This window comes from Macaca fascicularis, chromosome 3, assembly GCF_037993035.2.
Source record: "Macaca fascicularis isolate 582-1 chromosome 3, T2T-MFA8v1.1".
Lineage (NCBI taxonomy): Eukaryota > Metazoa > Chordata > Mammalia > Primates > Cercopithecidae > Macaca > Macaca fascicularis.
The window spans coordinates 34,789,897-34,814,114 of NC_088377.1; the positions used below are offsets into that span (position 1 = coordinate 34,789,897).

Here is a 24,218-nt window from a genome sequence, read left to right on the forward strand (position 1 = left end):
CAAAGTGCTGGGATTACAGGCATGAGCCACTGCTCCCGGCCCTTGAAGGTTCTTCCACTGATCACAAGCACTGGGTCACACTCTGCCAGAGGCGTGAGGCTCCCTCATGCTAGGGACAGCAGGGAGGAGGGTGAGGCTGGGCCCGCCTGGCCCTGGGCACACACTGCCCACCGTGACCCCAGACCCACTCTCACCCGGGCAGGAGGTTCCAGCCTATGCCCTGCACCCTGCTGTGTGACCCGGGCGCCGAGGGGCCACTGGACCATGAAGGCAGCCTCTCCGTGGGTGTCCTGGCACTCAGCCCACGTGTATGACAGGGTCCACGATCCATGGGCACCAGGCACAGTGGGGACTGGATAATCGGGGCCCACCCTCAGGCCTGGAGGCTGCGAGCCCCTGTGCAGGGTCATTTCCTGCGCGGGGAGAGCCCGAAGGAACAGGTGCGACGGGAACCCAACAGCTGGTGTCTCAGAGAAATCTGAAGTGAGCCCGGGAAGGTGGCTGAGGCTCATAGCCGGGGCAGGAACCTGTGCAGGGGGAGAGAAGGAGGGAGGGACAGCCTGACCGGGACTAGAGGCAGGACAGGAAGGGGCGGAGGAGACAGGAAGGTGGGGTGGGGGCTCCCAGCAGGGGAGATTTCTCAGCTGGAGAGGTTGCCAGGAGGGAAGGAGCAGAGGGAGCTGGGCCTCCCGATTTTTGCCCCAACCTCCTGCTCCCACATGCAGGCAGGGCTGCCCCAGCCGGGGTCTCCAGCACAAGGTGAAGCTGCTGCTGAGCCCCTGCCCTCCCTGCAGACCTCGGGGGGAGCTGGGCTCCCAGCTGGCCGTGCCCTGGCTGTGTGATGGTGGTCAAGGGCCTGCCCTCTCTGTGCTCCTGCTCCGTCTGGTACTGTGCACTCTGTGGGAACAGGGCCACCACTCACCAACCCACTGCAATGCAGACAGAGGCTGGGACTGGGGGAGGCTCTACTGTGGCCCTGAGCAGGGGTCCTGCTGGCCTGCAGACTCTGCCTCCCAGAGCCCCTCAGCCCCCGCCCCCCATGTCGGCTCCATCTGGAATCGACACACTTCTTTCTGAGAAGTGATGCATGGCTTCCCCGTCAGATTTACAAATAACTTCAAATTTTACCGTTTTCTTTCCCTAATGAATTCTCCGAAGCGTGTTCCAGGCTCCCCGGTAATGAGCAGGATGCAGAGGCCTCCGTACAGCTCTGTCTCCCGGCCTGCCTCAGCGAGGCCCTGCTGAATTAGCCCAGCCCCTCCCGGCGCGCAGCCCCGGTGCACCCTCGTTTAGTGCCCTTGGTGGGAATCCATCGTATTGACAATCTCCACTGGTGTAATTCCTGCATTAGGATTTTGTGCTAAACTGTGTTTCAAAAGCGCTCTGACCCCGATTACCTCTTTAATTGTGCTTAAAAATCCAGATTAATTCAGAGGCGAAGTCAGCCACGCTGGGAAGGGGGCCTTGCTGGCCCGCACCGTGGATGGTTCCCCGGTCTCTGAAGATGGCCAGTTCCCCAGGGTGGTCTGTCTGCACCGCCTCCAACTCTCAGGAAGCCTCGTTTGGAGCTGCCAGGAAAACCTCTGGCTCTGGGAGGCCCAGAAACGAATGAGAGCGTCTCAGGAGCGCTGGGCTGGTGCCGGCTTCGCGAGCCACGCCACGAAGCCAGGTAAACACGATTGTGCTATTCCCATTTTATAGGTGGGAAAGTTGAGGCCCAAGACTGACTATCCCCAGCCCCAAGGTCAGCAAGCGGGTGGGTCTGGGTGGAGCTGGGGGAAGCTGTGGCTGAGCCTGCTGGACCCCCAGAAGAGGCTGGGTGGGGCTTTCTGTGGCCCCTGGTCCCTCCTGCCATCTTGGACCCCAAAGGGGCTCCAAGGTCCTCTAGTCCCACTCTCCCATGTTACAGGTGGGGAGACAGACCCACCAGCCACAGCTGTCACTGGGCCACATGGAGAAGTGGCATGCCAGCTGAGGCCAGTCGGGGAGGCCTGTCTCCGTGATAAACACCTGCCCCTCATCCTGCACGCTGGCTGTCCACGGGATGAGTGGGGACCCGGGGGCCAACCAGGCTGGTTCCAGCCCTGGCTTCTCTCCTGACTCCCTTGGACGAGTCCCCTCCCTTCTTTGAGCCTCAGTTTCTCCATCTGAACAATGGAGTCCCGATCCTGAGATTGCAGGTCTGTTGGGAGACTCGGATACAGCACCTGGTGGTCTGCGCGTGGCATGGGGGGACTCGGGGGCCACTGCCCTGGCTGTGATTCCTGCCTCACTCTGCCCAGCCCCAGGAGAGGTTCAGTGAAGCGCTACAAGCCCTTGGGGTTAGCATGAGGTGTCCAGCCCCACAGCACAACAGATGCTTTTTTTCTTTCACCTCCACCTTGTTTGGAGAAAATCATACTTCTATGAACATGCATGCACAGGCTTTTATGTGGATGTGTGTCTTTATTTTCTTCTTTTTATAATAATAATTATTATTTTAATCAAAACAGAGCTGGAGTAATGTCTTCGTTTTTCCTGGGTAGATGCGTGGGAGTGAGATTGCTGGGTCTCATGGTAATTCCATGTTGGACATTTTTAAAAACTCCCAAACTGGCTGGGTGCGGTGGCTCACGACTGTAATCCCAGCACTTTGGGAGGCTGAGGCGGGTGGATCACCTGAGGCCAGGAGTTCGAGACCAGCCTAGCCAACATGGTGAAACCCTGTCTTTACTAAAAACACAAAAATTAGCTGGGCATGGTGGTGCGCATCTGTATTCCCAGCTATTCGGGAAGCTGAGGCAGGAGAATCGCTTGAACCTGGGAGGCGGAGGTTGCAATAAGCCAAGATCGTGCTACTGCACTCTAGCCTGGGTGACAGACTGAGACTCTGTCTCAAAAAGTAAAAGAATTTAAAAAATAAAATTAGGCCAGGCGCAGTGGCTCACACCTGTAATCCCAGCACTTTGGGAGGCCGAGGCGGGCGGATCACGAGATCAGGAGATCAAGACCATCCTGGCTAACATGGTGAAACCCCATCTCTACTAAAAACACAAAAAATTAGCCGGGTGGCCGGGCGCGGTGGCTCAAGCCTGTAATCCCAGCACTTTGGGAGGCCGAGACGGGCAAATCACGAGGTCAGGAGATCAAGACCATCCTGGCTAACACGGTGAAACCCCGTCTCTACTAAAAAATACAAAAAACTAGCCGGGCAAGGTGGCGGGTGCCTGTAGTCCCAGCTACTCGGGAGGCTGAGGCAGGAGAATGGCGTAAACCCGGGAGGCAGAGCTTGCAGTGAGCTGAGATCTGGCCACTGCACTCCAGCCTGGATGACAGAGCCAGACTCCGTCTCAAAAAAAAAAAAAAAAAAAAATTAGCCGGGTGTTGTGGCAGGCGCCTGTAGTCCCAGCTACTCAGCAGGACAATGGAGTGAACCCAGGAGGCGCAGGTTGCAGTGAATTGAGATCGCACCACTGCACTCCAGCCTGGGCGACAGATAGAGACTCTGTCTCAAAAAATAAATAAATAAAATAAAATAAAATAAAATAAAATAAAATAAAATAAGCCAGGCATGGTGGTGCACATCTGTGGTCTCAGGTCCTCCAGAGGCTAACATGGGAGGATCGCTTGAGCCCAGGAGTTCGAGGCTGCAGTGATCTGTGATTGCACCACTGCACTCCAGCCTGGGCAACAGCAAGACCCAATCTCAAAATTAACAAAAAGAAAAGAAAAGACAAACTATTTGTCAAAATGGATGCAACCTTTTTCCCTGCCTACCAGCAGTGTGCTAGAGTTCTGACTTTCCGATTTCTCCTCCTCACCAATACTTGCCAATATCTGTCTGCTTTATTTTAGTCATCCTAGCGGGTGTGAGGGGCCGTCTCATTTTAATTTGTGTTTTCCTGATGGCTGACAGTATTTTCATGTGCTTATGGGCCATTTTTATATCATCTTTGGAGAAATGTCTATTCGGATCCTTTGCTTATTTAAAAAATTGGGCTATGTGTTTCTTGGTTATTGAGTTACAATCGTTCTTTATATATTTTAGACATAAATGTCTTATCAGAAATCCGTTTTGCAAAAATGTTCTCCCATTTTGCAGGTGTTTTTTTCCCTTTCTCGATGACATCCTTTGAAGTACAAAAGCTTCTAATTTTGACGAAGTCCAGTGTATCTATTTTTTTCTTTTTTCTCTTGTGACTTTCATGCCATGTCTAGGAAGGCTTGGTCTAATTCAAGATGACAAGGATTTTCTCCTGTGTTTTGTTTTCAGAGCTTTAGAGCTTCAGCTCTCACATTTAGTTCTGTGATTTTGTTTTTCTTTTTTTTTTTTTTTTTTTTATACAGGGTCTCACTGTATCACCCAGGCTGGAGTGCAGTGGCACAGTAATAGCTCACCCATACCTGCCCACTTGCTGACCTCCGGGCTGTGGATACTCAGTCTTGGGCCTCAAGTCAAGCCCACAAAGTCAAGGCTTCCTGGGATCAGGTGATCCTCCCACTTCAGCTTCCCGCGTGGCTAGAACTACAGGCGTGTGCCACCATGCTCAGCTAATTTTTAAATTTTTTATAAAGTCAGAGTCTTGCTATATTGCACGGACTGGAGTGCAGTGGCATGATCATAGCTCACTGCAGCCTCAAACTCCAGGTCCCCAGCGATCCTCCCACCTCAGCCTCCCAAGTAGCTGGGACCACAGGCACACACCACCACACCTCGCTACTTTTTAAGTTTTTTGTAAAGACAGAGTCTTGCTATATTGCCCAGGCTGGAGTACAGTAGCATAATCACAGCTCACTGCAGCCTCGGACTCCTGAGCTCCAGCGATCCTCCCACCTCGGCCTCCCAAGTAGCTGGGACCACAGGCACACTCCACCACATCTGGCTATTTATTTTATTTTATTTTTTGTAGAGATGGGTCCTGCTCTGTTGCTCAGGCTGGTCTTGAACTCCTGGGCTCAAGCAATCCTCCCACCTCGGCCTCCCAAAGTGCTGGATTACAGGCGTGAGCCGCCGCGCCTGGCCCCCATGATCTATTTGGAGTTAATTTTTGCATGTGGTGTGAGGCCGAGTCCACTCTTGCCTGTGGATGTCCAGTTGTCCCAGCGCCATCTGTGGAAAATGCTCATTGAACGCCCTTGTTGGAAGTCAGTGAACGAGTGTGTTTATTTCTGGTCTCTGAATTTTGTTTTATTCCCTTAATCTCCATGTGAGTCCTTACCCCAGGACCACACTGTCTTCATTACTGTAGCTTTGTAGTAAGTTTTGACATCTTACTAGGGAGTCGGGGGTGAGGGGCAGCTGTGGAAAAGGCCACAGCCGCTGGAGTCCCCCGGCCCTCCGTTGGGGCCACCCAAGCCGCCCAGCCGCTGGAGGCTGGGAGGAGCCGATTGCTGGTGGTCCCAGGACAGGCCTAGAGGCCCTCGGCTGTGGTGAGCCGGGATCTGCAGGGGGACTGGGACTGACCTCCGGCCGAGCCGGCCCAGAGCAGAGGTCGGCTCAGCGCCCAGGATCGGGGGTCCATCCTGCGTCCCATGAGCTACAGCTGCTGTCCCCGATGGGTGCCGTGCTTTCCAGTTTGCTCCCCCGTGTCTCTGTTGACCATCCCCACTTGTAGGTGAGCACACACAGGCTTGGAAGGCGCTGAGGGTTTGTCCCTGCCCTACAAGTCACACAGGGGAGCCCCCAGGCTCCTGGGCAGCATACGGGCCTACCACGGGATCCCAACCCACAGCTCCCCGAGAGTCCTCTAGGACAAGACCCTAATGCTGCCCCTGAGGCCTTCGGCGCCTCGAACTCCAAGCCAAAGAGAGAAGAGGCGTCTCCCTGAGCAGAGGAGCCGTGTGGCCGGGCCTTCTGCCCTAACACACACGCCCAACGTGCTCAGCCAGTGCAGCAGCCCCACAGGTGCAGGCCCCTGCGCCCAGCTCCACACCGTGCCCCCAGTACAGGGCCAGGACCTCCCCAGGATGAGCTCTCGCTGCGTCCCCGAGGGAGGTAAACCCCAGAGCGCCCCAAAGGAGCCCACGTTTGTCCCAACCTGTACATTCTACACTCACGTTTATAACCAGAGCTTCTAAGAGGAATCTGAGCAGCCCCCGCCCACCCTACCCCGCCCCTCCCTACATGGATAATTACGGGGCAGGACCTGGGCCCCCATCACTGTTGGCCACCGGCCGCCAGGCCCACGCCCTCACCTTCTCCCAGGGGCCCCCGATGCCTCTGCCAGGAAGCCTCCCCCACGGGCTGAGTTATTTACTTTCCTTAATAACCTTTTATGAGGGGCCTTGCTGTGGCCTTCAGGAGGGTAGGGAGCCGGCTTCGAGGTCATCCTTTGGCTGGGATTTTATTAACTTCAAGTCAGGCCTGAGGCAGGTGAAGGAGCACCCCTTCTACCCCAACGGGCTGTGACGCGCTCCAGGTGAGGTGTGACTGACCTGTTTAATTAAATCCTCTGTCTGCACCTCAGCCTGGGTGGTGACGTAGGCAGGATACCCCACAGCAGCTTCCGTGCGGCGTGTCCCCTGCCCACCGCCTTCCCCACCCATCGGGCTCTGAACAGCAGGCCTGGGGTTTCTTAAAAAATCAACTTTCAGCCAGGCACGGTGACTCATGCCTGTAATCCCAGAACTTTGGGAGGCCGAGGCGGGCAGATCACCTGAGGTCAGGAGTTCGAGACCAGCCTGGCCAATATGGTGAAATCCCGTCTGTACAAAAAAAAAGAAAAAAAAAAAGAAAATTTAGCCGGGCGTGGTAGCGTGCGCCTGTAATCCCAGCTACTTGGGAGGCTGAGGCGGAAGACACACTTGAATCCTGGAGGTGGAGGTGGCAGTGAGCTGAGATTGTGCCATTGCACTCCAGCCTGGGCAACAGAGCAAGACCCCATCTCGAAACAAAATAATAATAAAAATACATTGAAATCAAGAGAAATGTTAGACAAACCCGAATTGACGGACATTCTATAAATATCCTGCCTGGACTTTTTGAAAATGTTAATTGCACAAAAGTTGAAGCAAGGCTGAGGGTCCCAGGCTGAAGGAGACAGGAGCGATGTGCAGAGACAGCACCCTGTGGCCGTGGGCTGGATTCAGGACTTGGGAGATGGTGGGATAAAGGACATGATTTAAATGTGGGCCATGGAGCGGCCGCCATCAACAAGACTTTGTCTTGTTCTGCTCTTGTTGGTTACAAATGCAGAACCTAGGGCCTGTCCCTGGCCAACTACACATTTTTTATTTTTATTTATTTTTTTTAAGACAGTCTCACTCTGTACACCAGGCTGGAGTGCAGTGGAGTAATCTCAGCTCACTGCAATCCCTGCTTCCCGGATTCAAGTGATTCTCCTGCCTCAGTCTCCTGAGTAGCTGAGATTACAGGTGCCCGCCACCACACCTGGCTAATTTTTGTATTTTTAGTAGAGACAGGGTTCCACCATGTTGGCCAGGCTGGTCTTGAACTCCTGACCTCAAGCGATCCATACAACTTGGCCTCCCTCCCAAAATGCTGGTATTACCAGTGTGAGACACTGCACCTGGCCAGTCAGAAATAGCATTCTTTTTCTTTTCTTTTTTTTTTTTTTTGAGATGGAGTCTCACTCTATCCCCCAGGCTGGAGTGCAGTGGCACGATCTAGGCTCACTGCAAGCTCCGCCTCCCAGGTTCAGGCCATTCTCCTGCCTCAGCCCCCCAAGTAGCTGGGACTACAGGCGCCCGCCACCACACCTGGCTAATTTTTTTGTATTTTTAGTAGAGATGGGGTTTCACCGTGTTAGCCAGGATGGTCTTGATCTACTGACTTCATGATCCACCCGTCTCAGCCTCCCAAAGTGCTGGGATTACAGGCGTGAGCCACCACACCTGGCTGAAATAACATTCTTAAGTCCCCTCCATGAAGCCAGTATATCTCTCCATTTATTTAGACCTTCTTTAATTTCTCTCAGCTGTTTTTGGAGTTTTCAGTGCACAGGTCTGGCACCTTTTGTCGGATTTACCTCTCAGTGGTTCACATTTTGTAAATGGCATTTTAATGTTAGTTTCTGATTGTCATACAATTGCTATACCCTTGATCTTTGCGTACTGTTCTTGCATCCTGTGATCTTGGAAATAGCTTTTTTTGTAAATTCCACCAGGTTGTCTTCACAGAGGATCATGTCCTTATGAACACAGATAGCACTTCTTCCTTTCCCATCTGGACGTGTTCATTTATTTTTCTTGCCTGATTGCAATGGCCCCAGCCCAGACTTACTGAACTAGAAACGGAACTTTAATAAGCTCCTCTGGTAACTCAAATACACTGTTTCTTGAGAAGGGTTCCCTTAGGTTTTGCTGCTTGTATTGGAACAATGTTCAGTTTCTTTTATTTTTGATTTAATTTAATTTAATTTAATTTTTATTTTATTTTTTGAGACAGAGTCTCGCTCTGTTGCCCAGGCTGGAGTGCAGTGGTGCAATCTCGGCTCACTGTGGCCTCTGCCTCCAGGGCCCAAGTGATCCTCCTCCTCTGCCTCCTGAGTAAGCTGGGATTACAGGTGCCTACCATCATGCCTGGCTAATTTTTGTATTTTTAGTAAAGACGGGGTTTCACCATGTTGGCCAGGAAATTTTGAACTCCTCACTCACCTCAAACAATCTGCGCACCTCAGCCTCCCAAAGTGCTGGGATTACAGGCGTGAGCCACCTGGGTCCAAACCCTGGCTCATTTGGACTATCTGTTTCCTCCTGTGTCTGAGCTTTGTCACCTGTGACATGGAGGTGTCTGAGGCCCAGGCCTATCAGGAATACGTGTGGCCATAGTGTTGGTGACAGTGCAGGCGGAGGAGGGTTCTTGGCAGGGCTTTCTGAGCCCAGGCCTCTGCAGCTTACCAAGCAAGTACAGTTTCTCCACTGCCCTGTCCACAGGCGCCACACCGACCCCAAATCATTTGCACTCAGCGCCCCTGTTTGGTAAAGACGATTTTGCAAACAGCAACTGGTTTAGATATCTAGAATGTTTCCCCAAAGCCTAGCACCCTTTAATCACAATGAATAAAGCTGCACAGGACATTGACTTCAGTGATGCAGGAACTGGGGTGTCATTCTGGGCAGAGATGTTGAGGAAAACGCTTGGGAAACGGTTATAGCAAAGCACCAGCTCCCTCACCGCTTGCTCAGCACTCTCTGTCCAGGCCTTGCAGGTGCTGAGGACACCCCACACCCAGGATGACCCACCATGCCCAGGGAGCTCCTCTGCTGATGCCCACTGGGTCAGGAAGCACTTCTGTGCATGGCCCAGCCAGGCAGGGAGAGTACATTTGCTTTCTAGATGGAAGCTGGCTCTTTGCTCACCATCCCATGTTGCCCCTGGTTACCCTCCTTGCCCGGCCCTCTCCACAGTCCTCTGAGCAAGTGGGGGCGGGCGGGGGGCATCCCATTGCATGAATGGCCCAGAGAGGTGCAGACACTTTCCTGAGGCTGCCCAGACTGTGAGGGGTCAGGGCACAGGGCTTCCAGCTCCAAGCTGCCTTGGGGCTACTCCTAGGGGTGGGTCTGGCCCTGTCGGCCTGCAGGCCCACCCGTCCCCACTCACTGCTCACCTGCCATGCACCTGCCGCCCCCTCCTCGGGGCTGCCCCCCGCCCGGTATTCACTCGATCTTCAGCATTCAGCCTCGGAAGAGCCACCCGGCTATTTACCATGGACTCATTTAAGTTGGTTAATTTTTAATAATGTTGAAATTTCCATGTGAATAATTCAGGTAAATTATTTATTAAAGCGCAGGATAAAGGGACCAGGACAATTACCAGCTGACAGTGTTAGCTGCGGCGTGGCGAGGTGGGCGAGGAGGGCGAGGTGCGAGTGGGAGGGAAGGCCTGCGATGGGCAGTGTCACACGGACCCTCACTGTGAATATCAGACCCAGGAGGGCTTGGCAGGGCCAAACCTTCTTCTCCCTCCACGGCCCCACCAACAGTCTGGCCACCTGACCCTACAGCCGGATAGCCTCTGGCTCCCTCCTGAGCTATCCACGAACCCACTTCCAGCAGCTTCCCTTACACCCCTGCGGCCTCGCTGGCCCCTCTGGCATGAGGGAAGCCTGGAATCCGTCTGCAGAGGCCAGAGGGAAGTTTTCTGTGCCCCAATCTCATTCCATCAACCCAAGTCAGCCCTACAGCAGTGACTGCCCATTGCACTTAGATAGGACACCCTGGACCCTGTGAGCTTCCTGGGACCTGGCCAGCCTCGCTCCCCACTGCAGCCCGTGGCAGCCACTGGGGCCCCTGTGACCCTGCATGGCTGTTCCTTCTGCTGGCACAATGCTCCCTGACGCCTCACCTGCCCCGCCCACCATTCCAGCAGGAAGGGGCCGCAGCCACACCAGGCCAGGCGGTGTCCTCTGCACGTCACCCAGCCCCCATGGGGTTCTGTGAGCTTGGCCCAACAGACAGGTCAGGGGCTGCCCCAAAAGGGTCCCTGGACATCGGGAGCTGCCCCTCTGCTGCCCCCTGCCCAGCTGGACAGTCACCTCCACCCTCCCAGGGCCTCGTGGCCAGCGCCCGGGAACCCCCGACTCTGCTCTTTCCACACACCCTCCCCCACCAAGGCGCCCAGGCCTGACGCCTCCTCTCTGGTTACCTGGGTCACCGTTCATGCCATCTTCTTGCTGCCTCCCGCCTCATCTTCAACAACCCTGAAGTCCATCCTCCACTCAGCTTCTCAGGTGATTCTCAAAGGTTAACACAACCACATCCCTCTCCTGCTCCAAACCCTCCATGGCTCCCCAGTGCCCATGGAATAGAGTCCAGGGCCCTAGGTCCCACAGTCCCTCGGCCCACAGGTGCCACCTGCCTCTGCCCTTCTCTATCAGCCCATGCCCAGTTGCCCCGAAAACATGAAACTCACCCAGATCCCAAAGTCCCAAAGACACGGTGCCAAAGAAAGTGTAAAACATCTCAACAATTGTGATTCCACAGCAAATAATAGTATTTGGGATAGGTTGAGTTACATAAAACACATTATTAAAATTAATTTTATCTGCTTCTTTTCCTTCCTTCCTTCCTTCTTTCCTTCCTTCCTTCCTTCCTTCCTTCCTTCCTTCCTTCCTTCCTTCCTTCCTTCCTTCCTTCCTTCTTTCCTTCTTTTCTTCTTCCTTTCTTTCTTTCTTCCTTTTTTTGACAGGGTCTTGCTGTGTCATCCGGACTGGAGTGCAGTGGTGTGACCTCGGCTCACTGCAACCTCGACCTCCTGGGCTCAAGCGATTCTCCCGTCTCAGCCTGCCGAGTAGCTGGAATTACAGGCACGTGCCACCATGCCCAGCTAACTTTTTAAATTTTTTAGTAGAGACTGGGTCTCACTATGTTGCCCAGACTGGTCTCAAACTCCTGACCTCAAGTGATCTGCCTGCCTCGGCCTCCCCAAGTGCTGGGATGACAGGCGTGAGCCACCACACCTGGCCTCCATTTTCCTTTGCAGTGCCTGTCATCTGCGTTATTATCAAGGAGATGTGTGTATCTGGCCACTGCCTCTCCATGAGCAACAGGAATGTGTCTGTCTTGGTCCCTGCAGTATCCTCAGCACGCAGTAGATAAGTCTTCAGTGCACAGTAGGCATAGCCTCAGCACATGACAATCGTGTAATCAACACATAGTAGGTTTGCAGCACACAGTAGGTAAATCCTAAGCACACAGTAGGTAAATCCTCAGCACAGAGTAGGTAAATCCTCAACACATGACAATCGTGTCAACACATAGTAGGTGTGCAACACAGAATAGGTAAATCCTCAGCATATAACAGTCTTGTCATCAACACATGGTAGGTGTGCAGCACACAGTAGGCATCTCCTCTGCACACAGTAGTTAATCCTCAGCACATGACAATTGTGTCATCAACACATAGTAGGTGTGCAACACACAGTAGGTAAATCCTCAGCACATGACAATCATGTCATCAACACATAATAGGTGAGAAGCACACAGTAGGCACTTCCTCAGCACACAGTAGGTCTGCAGTGGCCGCATGAATGGAGCCCTGGAGTTCTACTGGGTGGAGGTCTACTGGATGGGGCAGTGCTGCAGCTGGGGGTGGAGGAACCTGAAGGAGCAGGCTGGGGGGCCCATGAGGGGCCATGGGACACCCACGGAGGGTGGGAAGCTGCTTAGAAGAGGCTGGAGCTCAGGGAGGGCCTGGGTGGGACTGTCACGGGGCGAGTGGGGAAACGGGCTGTGGGCCGAGACCCAAGGCTATAAACTGGGAGGGGCCATGAGCCCCGCCCGTGGGGAGCAGCGATCCACAGCCGCCTCTGTGGAGCCCCAGGTGTCTCAGCCCTTCCACCCCCACGGGCCTCTCCATTTGCCACCTCGCACGTCTGCAGCACCTTCTCTTCCAGGCCTCACAGGAACCCGGGTGGGAGACTGGGTTCTTCCCATTTTCCAGATGAGGATGCTGAGGCCCCAAGTGGCACATGGAGCCAGAGCTCATGCCCAGGTGTGTGTGACCCCGAAGTCCTTATGACCGGGTCCTGCACTCCCTCAGGCAGAGGCAGAAGTACCCCCATAGCCTCCTGCAGCCTCTTCCTGAGCCTGGGAAGAAACTGAGGCAGAGCCAAGCAGTCCCTGCCGTGACCCCACACGGGGCATCTCCCCAGAGGCTGGTTTTGCCCAGGGCCAGGAATCCCAGACACAGACCCCCAACCCGGGACTTAGGCGTTGACCTTCTCAGGCGGTCACGTGGACACGGGTGTCCTTTTTTATTAAAACCCAACACGTGCGGCCCCGGCCTCCTCCCGCCCACCCCAAAGCCACCGGCCTCCTACGACAGCGACTCCCTGACTGCCTCCTCCGGCCACAGCCCCTCCCGCTTTAATTACCAGCACCTAGGGTGGCGGCACACTAGGCGGCTTCGCACTCATTAAAGTGGGGGCTTTACAGGATGGCGCCGTCCCCCCACGCCCAGGGGACCTCACAGCGCCAGTGACCCACAGGCCAGATCATTCCAGAGCTAAACAGGCAGAGACCAGGCCTGGAGCCTGCAGCCAGGTAGGTGATGGGTGGAGGGGGGTGCTGGGGGCCGAGGCTCAACCCCACCCTCTGCTCCTCTGCCCTGCAGCCTTGAGACAGTGACTCCACCCCCTGTGCCTCAGTTTCCTCTCCCATCCTGTGGAGAACACCTGGGCACTCTCAGGGTTCATCCATTCCTTAGACAAACACCACAGTAGTGAACATCGCTGAACCCTCCAACCACTCTGTGGTCCCCACCTTGCAGGAAAATGGTGGATTCCAGGGGCAGGAGGAGGCAGGAGGGGTTCCCAGAGGGGCGGGGGTCCCAGGCTGCAGCTCCTGGGTGGGCAGCCTTCCTGGGCCCGCTTTATGTGGTTCTGACCTCACTGATCAAATCCTGAGCCCAGGGCCGACGACACAGACCTGGAAGGTCCCCAGGCCCCTCCCCGAGCCTGCAAGCGCATCTCTGCCCCATCGAAGCTCAAACTCACCTCTCCTGGGAAGCCTCACCGGATGTGCTCTCCGGGAGCTGCAGAGCTGAGGGGAGGAGTCCGCTGTGAAGTCCGCTTTGAAGTCTGCTGCAGGTCTGGGTCACCCCCGACCTTGTCTCCGGCTCCTGGGGCTCAGTCCAAGGTATGATTCAGGGCAGGTGACAGGAAGTTGAGTTTTTGTTTTTGTTTTTTTGCTTTTTTTTAGGGGGGACAAAGTCTCGCTCTGTCACCCTGGCTGGGGTGCAGTGGTGCAATCTCAGCTCTCTGCAACCTCTGCCTCCAGGGTTCAAGCGATACTTCGACCTCAGCCTGCCGAGTAGCTGGGACTACCAACGTGTGTCACCACGCCAGGCTAATTTTTTTTGAATTTTTATCAGAAATGGGGTTTCACCATGTTGGCCAAGCTGGTCTCAAACTCCTGACCTCAGGTGATCTGCCCACCCCGGCCTCCCAAAGTGCTGGGATGACAGGCGTGAACCATCGTGCCCAGCTGAAACTTGATTTTTTTTAGAAACCCCAGGCCTGCTGTTCAGAGGTTCCCCTGGGGCACCCCCCAAAAGAGGGCGGAGAGCTGGGGCCGGGCCAGAGCCACACTCACTGGGCCACCCAAAGGCTCAGGGGCACAGCTGTGAAGTGGGCATGAGCCCAGCCCCTCTGGGGGCAGCAGGGATTCAGGGGCCCCGCCTCTGAGGGTTGCACTGGGGCCCCACGAGAGAAGGCTCGCAGGGAACCTGGGCAGGCCACCTGGGAGGCTGGGACCAGACTGCCTGGACCCCACCCTAGCTTCACCACTTACTGGCCTTGGGCAGCTGCCTGGCCCCTCTGAGCCTCTCACTGTCCCCATCTGTCAAGTGGGATAATAATGATAGCAAAGTGCTGGAGATTGGAATTATTGATACAACGGGCCACAGTCTCACCCTGGCACTCACTCATGTTGATTTCCAGCTATGGGAAAGTCTGCACAGGTGTGCTGGAAATGCTGGGTGCCTGCGGAGGGCCCCCGCTCCCTGGGACAGAGCTGGCCTGCAGCTTCCCATGAGGCCCTTGCCAGGGAGAGGGGCCCAGCTTGTCCCTAGGTGTGGTGTCCATGGAGACAGAGGGGACCCACTGCCCCCAGTCTGGGGGTCATGGTGACCTGGGGCCCCAGGAGGGAGCCTGAGGGGGGCAGGAGCTTCCCAAGATCCAGCCTCAAAGCTCAGTCCCTCAGATAATAACATGATTATTAAAAATAATCATCAGGCCGGGCGTGGTGGCTCACGCCTGTAATCCCAGCACTTTGGGAGGCCAAGATGGGCGGATCACAAGGTCAGGAGATCGAGACCACCCTGGCTAACACAGTGAAACCCCATCTCTACTAAAAATACAAAAATTAGCCGGGCATGGTGGCGGGTGCCTGTAGTCCCAGCTACACGGGAAGCTGAGGCAGGAGAATGGTGTGAAACTGGGAGGCGGAGCTTGCACTGAGTGGAGATCGCGCCACTGCACTCCAGCCTGGGCGACAGAGAGAGACTCAGTCTCAAAAAAAAAAAAAAAAAAAAAAAAAAATCATCAGGCTGGGTGTGGCAGCTCACGCCTGTAGTCCCAGCACTTTGGGAGGCCAAGGAGAGAGCCCCAGAGTTCAAGACCAGGCTGGGCAACACAGCAAGATCCCATTTCTATATAATAAAATAAAACTCGCCAGGCGTGGTGGCACCTGCCTGTCGTGCCAGCTGCTCGGGAGGCTGAGGCGGCGGAATCGGCAGAATCGCTGGAGCGATTGGAGGGTGCAGTGAACCATGATCGCGTCATTGCACGGCAGCCTGGGTGACAGAGCGAGACCCCAACTCTGAAACACAAATAAACACTTCTAAAAAGGAATAATCAGTGGAACTATCAACGTGGAGGGAGACCTTGGTGCTGCATCTCATTCGATTTTCACCTGCCCTCCCCAGGAGGGAGGGACTAGAGTGTCCCCGTTTCAGAGACGAGGAGACTGAGGCCAGAGAAGCCAGGTCATTTGGCTGGTGCTGAGACCTGCCCGGGAGAGCAGCCTGCAGCCCCCAGGGCCCCTGGCTGATATCTAACAGCTGGAGCCAGCCACCAGGCCCCATGCCAGGGGGGCCTCCCGTCCCCACACTGTGCCAGGAAGCATCTCTGGGAAAACTCGTCTTACAGATTTGATTTAATCACCAAATGCTGATTTTTGCAAAGCAGGTCGTGACCCTGGTCATTTTGTGAAAGTGAATTGCCTGGGAAAATGGAAATTGTCACTTTATTACAGGATTAAAAAAATTCAATCCCATTTGAATAAAATGGGAAATAGGGCAGGCCCGTGTCCTTCCGTCCCCCGTTATTAGTGAATTAGGGTCCGTGGGAAACTTGGGTGGGATTTCATGAACAGGATTTAATTCCATCCTCTACCCCCCAAGCTGGGGTTGCCCTGCAGAGTGGGGGTTTCCAGCAAAGAAACCCACCTCCTCCTTCCCCCCCATTTCCTTCCCCAGCCCCCTCTCCCCTCCCAGGGACTTGACAGACTTTCCAGCCAGGACCCCCTCTACCAGTGCCCCAGGCACAGTGACTCCAGCCCCTACACTGTGACCAGGCTGGTCCTGCCCCAGGGTGCCAGTCCCCTGTCAGGCCTCACATCCCTCCACCCAGGGCTGCTCCTGCGTGAAGACCCGCCCAAGGGATGCTGCGGGGTGTATGCCCTGACCCAGGCCAGTGTCCAGTGGTGTGGTCAGATATGAACCTCCACCCTCAGGGAGCTGGAAACACAGTCCAGCTCCGTCCCATTGGGCCAGACACACCAGGCACTCAACAGATCTCTGCAGGGTGGCCGGCATGCCGAAAGCAGTGAGAAGCTGTGATTTTTATACACTCATTTAGTGTGTGTGTGTGATGAAAAATGCACCTGGCCTGGCGCGGTGGCTCACACCTGTAATCCCAGCACTTTGGGAGACCAAGGTGGGCGGATCACCTGAGGTCAGGAGATCGATACCAGCCTGGCCAACATGGTAAACCCTGTCTCCACTAAAACTACAAAATTAGCCTGGCATGGTGATGCATGTCTGTAGTCCCAGCTACCGGGGAGGCTGAGGTGGGAGGATCACTGGAGCCCAGGAGGTCAAGGTTGTAGTGAACTATGATTGCACCACTGCACTCCAGCCTGGATGGCAGAGCCAGACCCTCTCTCTAAAAAAAAAAAAAAAAAAAAAAATTAGGCTGGGCGCGGTGGCTCACACCTGTAATCCCAGCACTTTGGGAGGCCAAGGTGGGCAGATTGCCTGAGGTCTGGAGTTCAAGACCAGCCTGGCCAATATGGCAAAAACCCCGTGTCTTCTAAAAATAAAAAAATTAGCCGGGTACGGTGGTTCACACCTGTAATTCCAGCACTTTAGGAGGCCGAGGCGGGCAGATCACGAGGTCTGGAGATTGAAACCATCCTGGCCAACGTGGTGAAACCCCATCTCTACTAAAATACAAAAAATTAGCTGTGTGTGGTGGCACGTGCCTGTAATCCCAGCTCCTTGGGAGGCTGAGGCAGGGGAATCGCTTGAACCCGGGAGGCAGAGGTTGTAGTGAGCTGAGATCATGCCACTGCTCTCCATCCTGGAGACAGAGCAAGACTCCGTCTCAAAAAAAAAAAAAAAAAAAAATTAACTGGTCATGGTGGCGGGCGCCTATAATCCCAGCTACTTGGGAGGCTGAGGCAGGAGAATCGCTTGAACCCAGGAGGCAGAGGCTGCAGTGAGCTGAGATCGCACCACTACACTCCAGCCTGGGCGACAGAGCCAGATTCCATATCGAAAATAAATAAATAAATATTTTAAAAAATTAATTATAACGAATCACCACTATCGGCACTGTTAGGGGCACAGTTCAGTAGCGGTAAGCACATTCACGTCCTCATGCGGCCGTCGCCACCGTCCGTCCACAGAACATTCTCATTCTCATCTTCCCAAGCTGAAACCGTGCCCCTGGTGAACGCCCACTCCTCAGTCCCCATCTCCGTCTCCCCTGTGTCAGGCTTCATACCTGTTCCATGGCCCTGACTGTGTTTCATGGACACTTCCAGAGCCGAGCCACGCCATCTCTGAGGGGGCTGTGGGAGACGTGTGCACCCCGACACCCCTCTCCGCCAGGTGCTCTCTGGACAGGGGGTGTTTAACCCACAGAGCCAAACGCTGCCTTCCTGGGTGTGCTGGTACCCGGCTACTCCACGGGACCAAATGCCCCCCACATTCATGTGCAGGTAAGACCCCCTGGGCAGGGGCCCACCGTCTGGGGGTGATGACTTTTCCTGGCACATAGGAGAGTGGAGGAGGCCGTCTTTGACCTGGGAGAATCTGGGAGTGAGTGGGGGGACACGACAGGAGCCAAGGCAGGTGAGCTCAGGAGAGAGGAGTGGGGGCAGCTGGGGTTGCCAGGAGTCCACTCTTTACCCTGCAGGGATGGCTGGAGAGGAGCGGGGGCTGACTCAGGAGTGACTCAGGAGTGACAGGTGTTCCTCCTGCGGTGAGACCCAGGCTGAGTTCCCTGGTTTATAGTGGACCCCTGCGCTCACTGGCCGAGAGGGGTGATGGGTGAGCCTCACTCCCCCTGGGCCTCAGTTTCTGCGTCCATCAAACGGGGCTGCTCCCCAGGCCTCCTCCCACCCTTTGTTGTCTATGCTCCCCACTAGCTCCAACCGCTTCCATGGCATTTATGAGGGACACCTGGCAGAGCCCAGCACCACCTGCTGGCATGGTCACCCACCTCTGGGTGGGACGCGTGGCTGCCTTGATTGCCTTCCCGGGCAGGTGTCCACAGGGGCCCAGCCACACACACCAGTCGGCAGAGCAGGCGAGAGGCATCTGCCTTTGCCAGAACAAAATTAAAAGAGGATTCGGGAGATCAGGCCAGCCTGTCGCTGGAGGAGGCCGAAACTTAACCCTTCCCAGGCTGGGCTGCATGGGCCAAGCTAAGGCCGGTGGGGCAAGCAGGAGCCAGCATTGTATGTCAAGGCCTGGCACCCCAAGAAAGAGGGCCTGGGGGCTTCCCCAGGAGTACCACCCTCCTGACAGCATCCTGCAGAGCCCTCCCCGCTGTGTCCCCTCTGGGAGCTGCCCCCACCTCCCTAGCTTCTCCACCAACACCTTGGGCTCCTGGAAGGCTGGCCCTTGCCTGGGCTCTGTTCAGCTGCAGAATGGATAGGATAGGCAAGTGCCTCCCAGCCTGCCTAGCCTCTGCTCCCTTCCTGGAGGCTCCTCATCTTCTCTGCGAGGACTGACGTGGTCTCCCACGGGTGCCCATGGTAGCTGGGGCCAGCCCTCTCCCAGACAAGGGGCAGGCACCCGGCCCAAGGTGGCCGACCAGAGATGGGATCACCAGCCTTTACCTTGAGCCACAGTAAAGGGGTGGAGGAGGAGGGGGCCTCATGCGCCAAGCAGTGCGGTGACACAGCCCTGGCCCACCTGTCCCAGCCCCAGCTCCTGTTGGCTTCCTGCTGCACACCTCGCCAGAGGCCCTGTCCCACCCACACACCAGGGTCTTTAGCTTCCTGGGACTCATGAACCACCACCCCTTCCTGAATATTTTTGGCTCCCATTAGTCAAAGCTGGTTTTTGTGACTTTGAACTAAAGACCCCAAAAGACACAGCACAGGGACTGAGAGGAAGGCACGTCACGTGCTCTGCAGCCAGGCTGCAGGTCTGTTCACCTGAAAAGAACCTTCTGAGCCCCCTGTGTGCCAGGCACTGTTCCAGGTACTGGGGGGACGGCAGGGAACAAGGTAGACACTCGTCCCCCTCGGTGTGTGTTCTACTGGGGCCGGCCAACAAGGGATATGTAAACCACAAACAAATCAGGCAATTTTAAGTAGAAAAGATACTGAGAAAAACGTCCAGCGGGAAGGTACGTTCTAGGTATCTACTGCTGTCCGTCAAACCACCCCAGACTAAAGCAGCGATCATCTTACTGCGCTCATCAACTCTGCAGGTCCCGTTCAGCCTGGGTGCAGAGGATGCCTGCTCATGGCACCTGCACCCAGTCACTGCTGAGCTTCCTCACAACATGGTGGCAGCGTTCTGCAAGCAGGTGTCCCAAGAGGACGGATGGCAGCCTTTTATGACCTAGCCTTGGAAGTCGCTTAGTGTCATTCTGCTGCAGTCACGGCCTGCCCAGATTCCGGGCGAGGGAAGATCACCTCCACATCTTGATGGGCTGGGACCAAGGTCACATGGTCGGAAGAGCATGGGGGAGGGGAAATGCTGCTGCAAGGCAGGGAGGCAGGGCAGACCCCTCTGGGGAGGTGACAGCAGTGGCCAGGAGAAGCTGGCTGAGGCCCGGGAGGGTCCGACTGAGGACAGGTAGGGGGTTGGGTTCTGTTATTGCAGTGGGGTGTCCCCTGGATGCCCCACCGTGTGCCAGGCTCTATTGTAGGCCCTGGGGTACTGAGGCAAGAAAGACCCAGTCTCAACCTCAGACCCCATGTCAAGGGGAGACAGAGAAGCAAAAAGCACAGTCCAGGCTATCTCTGTTGGGGTGCTCTGGGCTGCAAGGGATGGAGCACCCAGCTCAGCTCACTCGGTTGATAACTCAGGGGCTGGAAGCATAGCCAAGTGGGTGGATGTTGGGGAGGGATGCTCGGTGCCACGGGGTACTTGCCAAGCTGGACGTGTATTCATTAACCGCTCCCACTCCATTCTACAGAGGAAGAACAGAGGTGCAGGTAATGAGATGGTCACCCACGGCCACAGCTAGCTACAGGCCTGGACTTGTACCCGACACCCGGCTCCACAATTCTTGTGCTCTGTTCTGCCTTGGGGAGGGGCGTGGGGTCAGAAAAAGGCCTGGGTCCAGACGCCACATGGGCAGTCTCCGCTGAGAAGACCCTCGTGTTCTCCACCGAGCAGACCCCCAGCCGTGAGCAGACCCCACATGCACAGTCTCTGCTAAGACCCTTGTGTTCTCTGAACACACGGCTGTCATCAGCCAGGCATCCCCGAGGACCCAAGAGGCACAAACAAGGCCAGGCAGTCCCAGGGGAGGCCAGCGGTCCCAGGGCGCCCAGCCCTGCCCTCCTCAGCTGCCTGCGGGTGCCCTCGGGGCCTGGGTCTGCAGCCCAGATGCATATTCTATCTAGCATCAGGACCGGGCACAGAGAGGGTGCAGAACCTATCTGGCATCTCAGACTGCTTCCCCTACTGTGTCCTGATGGAACCCCGGGAAGCCCCGAAGCCACCCCTTCAGGCCTGGATCCTGCCCCTGGGGCCCCCACATCCCAGCCCTTCATCCCAGGAAGCTCCTGCTGAGGGACCCCCTTCGTCCCGTCCCTGCATCCTAGACCCCACCCTGTGGGAGCAAAACCGGAACCCAGAAAGTTGAGCCGCTTGACTGGTGCAGAGCTGGGACACGAACCCAGGATGCCAGCTCGGGCCTCAGCCTCACCCGCTGCAGATGCTGTCCCCAGCCCTGCCAAGGCCCGGTGCAGGCCCTCCCAAACACACACGGCAGATTTTTATTAAACTTCTTTGTTAATTGCACAAGTAATGCACCAATACATCTGGAGTGAGTTTTAAAACAAATCCCAGACACCATATCATTTCTCTCATAAATACTTCAGTATGCAAATGGGGCTTTAAATAATTTGCTGTTTAAATGATGTTGGTTTCTCCTGTGAGCAACAGAATTCCATGCTTACAGGCTAGCCGAGGCAGGGAAACTTCACCCAGGCCCAGTGGCGCCCCACTCTGCCCTCGGCCAGCTCCATGCCTGGGCCGTGTTTGTGTGTGGGTTCTCTGCCATGCGGATTTCATTTCGCACCTTCTCTTCTCTTGAGTTCCACATCGGCAATTCCCCAGCGCTGCTCCCAGCTCGAGAAATATCAGTCCCAAAGGCCTCCTTGGACGTTGCTGTTAGGCACAGTTTTTCTCGGCTATAAACACTGCGCTGAACGTCTTAGAGCAGGAGGTGCTGTATGGTTTTCGGATCATTCTCGGAGGAGGGGTTCCCAGAGGCTGGATTCCGAAATCAAAGCACCCGTCCCCAAATTGCTTTCCAAGAAGACACAAACACTGTTGAAATCCTCGTAAATCATGGTTTTTGGGCAGAGGGGGGTGTGTTCTCATGCAGAGGTCACTCAAGCAGGGGGTAGTGGGAGCACAGGGGAGCTGGTCTCAAAGGCCACCAACACCGCCTTGCCCATGGGGGTGGCTGAACACGTCTTTCTGCCTTTCCAGCCTCAGTTTCCCCATCTGTCGAGTGGCCACAGGTTTGTGTGTGCGGCCGACCCCAGGAAGATGGCTCTCCAGGCCTCAGTGGAGGCCGTCCCCAGACCTAGAGGGAAGATGCGTCTAGCAGTGCCCTGTCCACCTCACTGCCGGCGCCTGCTCTGGAGGAGTTCAGAGAGTGCTGGGGAGGGGCCTCCCACCTCTGCAGGGATTGAAGTGTGTTTGTTTTCATTCCCCCTCCCCCGGGCCTCAGTCCTGCCCCCAGGGGAGAAAGGCAGCTTTGTAGAATCCAGGCAGGAAAGCAGAAATCTCAGGGCCCAAGTCCCCCAGCCTGCATCTCTCCCAACCTGTTCCTTTCTGGGGGCCAGAGAAGGGGTGCCACCTGCCTAAGGACACACAGCATCCCTGCAGCAAAGCACCTCTAATCTGCGGGTTCTCTGGCTCCTGAGATCCTGTAACAGGATCTAATCCCATACAGCAGTCCCCGTTCCTGAGCGGCCCCCGGTGGCAGCACCTGCCAAGGCCCCACCTCTGGGCCCCATCCTCCCCTAGGCAGGGGCGCTCAGCAGCCGTTTCAAGGATGAGGAAACTGAGGCTGGGAGGGCCAAGGCTCGCCCCAGGACACCCAGCCGGGCTCTCAGCCAACCAGCTGAACCGCGGGCTGCGCTCTCCCCGCCCCTGCCCGGCGAGTGCAGATTCCCGCCTATTTTCCAACACCCGCCTGCAGGGGAGTCGGGCGCCAGATGGGATCGAACCCAGCAAGGTGAGAAATCCGGGCGGGGTGGCAGATGGGGAGGCCCTCCCCGGGGAACCCCGGGAGAGGGGAGGACAGCGAGGGCCCCGGGCGCGGCCTCTCGTGTGCCCCCGGCGGAGGGGCGCAGGCCCACATCCCCCCAGGGGCGCCGCAGCTGTCAGTCCGTGGTGAGTGGCGCCATCCGGATCGGAGATGGGCGCAGCTGCACCGCCCCAGGGTAGGAAGCACATCGCGGAGGCCGCGCGGCGCGGAGCGACCGGGGACGCCCCCTGCGGGCTGCGGGCGGGAGCGCGGACCCCGGCCCATCCCTGACCCGGCCCACCGCGGACCTCACCCATCCTGGACCCCGCCCATCCCAGGCCCCGCCCACCCCAGACACCGGCCCGTCCCTGACCCCGCCAGCCCCAGCCCCGCCCAGCACCGACCCCACCCGTCCAGACCACGCCCATCCCAGCCCCTGTCCACCACGGACCTCACCCATCCCGGACCCGGCCCACCGCGGACCTCACCCATCCTGGACCCTGCCCATCCCAGGCCCCGCCCACCGCGGACCGCACCCATCCTGGACCCCGCCCACCCCAGACACCGGCCAGTCCCTGACCCTGCCAGCCCCTAGCCCCGCCCAGCACCGACCCCATCCGTCCAGACCATGCCCATTCCAGGCCCTGCCCCCCATGGACCTCGCCCATTCTTGACCTGACCTGCAGCGACTCCAGCCCATCCTGGACCCCACCTACCGCAGATCCTGCCCGACCCAGCCCACCTAGGACCTTGGCCCACCACAGACCCTGCGCATCCCGGACCCAGCCCACCGCAAGCTCCGCCTATCTCGGACCCCAGCCTATCCCAAATGCCGCCCACTACATGGTCCCCAGCCACCGCGGACCCCACCCACCGCAGGCCCCGCTCACCTCAGACCACCCCCCAACATCGGTCCCCCACTCCCACCCTGTTCCATCGCCCACCTCCGACCCCACCCAGGCAGTCTCAGCCGATGGCCTTGAGACGACTCCAGCATCATTCGCTGAGGGTCCCCCGCCTCCAGGGCTCCCACTAACCTAAACATTTGTGTGCATTTAATTCAATTTTACAAACGAGGAAACTGAGGCCCAGAGCATTAGATTACGTGCCCTGCTAAGTGGGGCTAGGTGAGACCACTGTGACCCCAGGCAGCCTGTAATGGGATTGCCCTCCAAAAAGGGGCCCTGCTGTGTGGGATATGAGATGGCGGGGAAGGCGGGCAAAGGATTTGCAGGCACGTGCTGTGGTGCAGCTGGTGAGGCTGGATTTGCAGGGCCGGACCAGCTCACATGGAGGGGCAGTGTGGATGGTGCAGTGTGGTGAGGGTTGCCCGCCCTTCCTCTGGACAGGGCAGTGGGGAGGCGGAGGCCGGGACGGAGACCCCAGGAGCCCTGGGGACGCGCAGGCCAGGCACAGACACTGCCAGGCTTCCTGGACCCCTCCCCATTGCACCTGCTTCGTCTGCAGACTGCTCCCCATGTGGGCAGAGAGGTCCTGGGGGTGGTCTGGGAGTAGAGACGGAAAACCCCCGAGGCTCCCACAGTCAAGCCCCTCCCTGCAGAGAGGGGGCTTCAAAGGTGTGAGATGATAGAGGAGAGGTTGGCAAAGCGCCCCACATCCCCTTCCCTGGCCCATCTCCTCCCGGGGAGAGAGAGACAGATGGAGAGGGAGAGAAACAGAGAGAAACCAAGAGAGACAAGGGGGCCAGATCCCAAAGGGAAATGCAGCTGGACAGAGGCAGACGGAGGGACGCAGGGGAGGGAGTCAGCAGGGAGAGGTTTTGGAGGAAGATTTTCAAGTTTTTCCCTCGGGTGTTTG

General features: G+C 56.6%; 1 long non-coding RNA gene across 1 annotated transcript; it reads left to right on the forward strand.

The window, feature by feature from the left end:
• Window positions 1–408: 408 nt before the first annotated feature.
• On the forward strand, window positions 409–17,015 carry LOC135970043 (uncharacterized). The gene is made up of 3 exons (XR_010585473.2): window positions 409–483; window positions 1,424–1,669; window positions 11,129–17,015. It is a non-coding gene; the product is annotated as an uncharacterized lncRNA (long non-coding RNA).
• The last annotated feature ends 7,203 nt before the right edge of the window (window positions 17,016–24,218 follow it).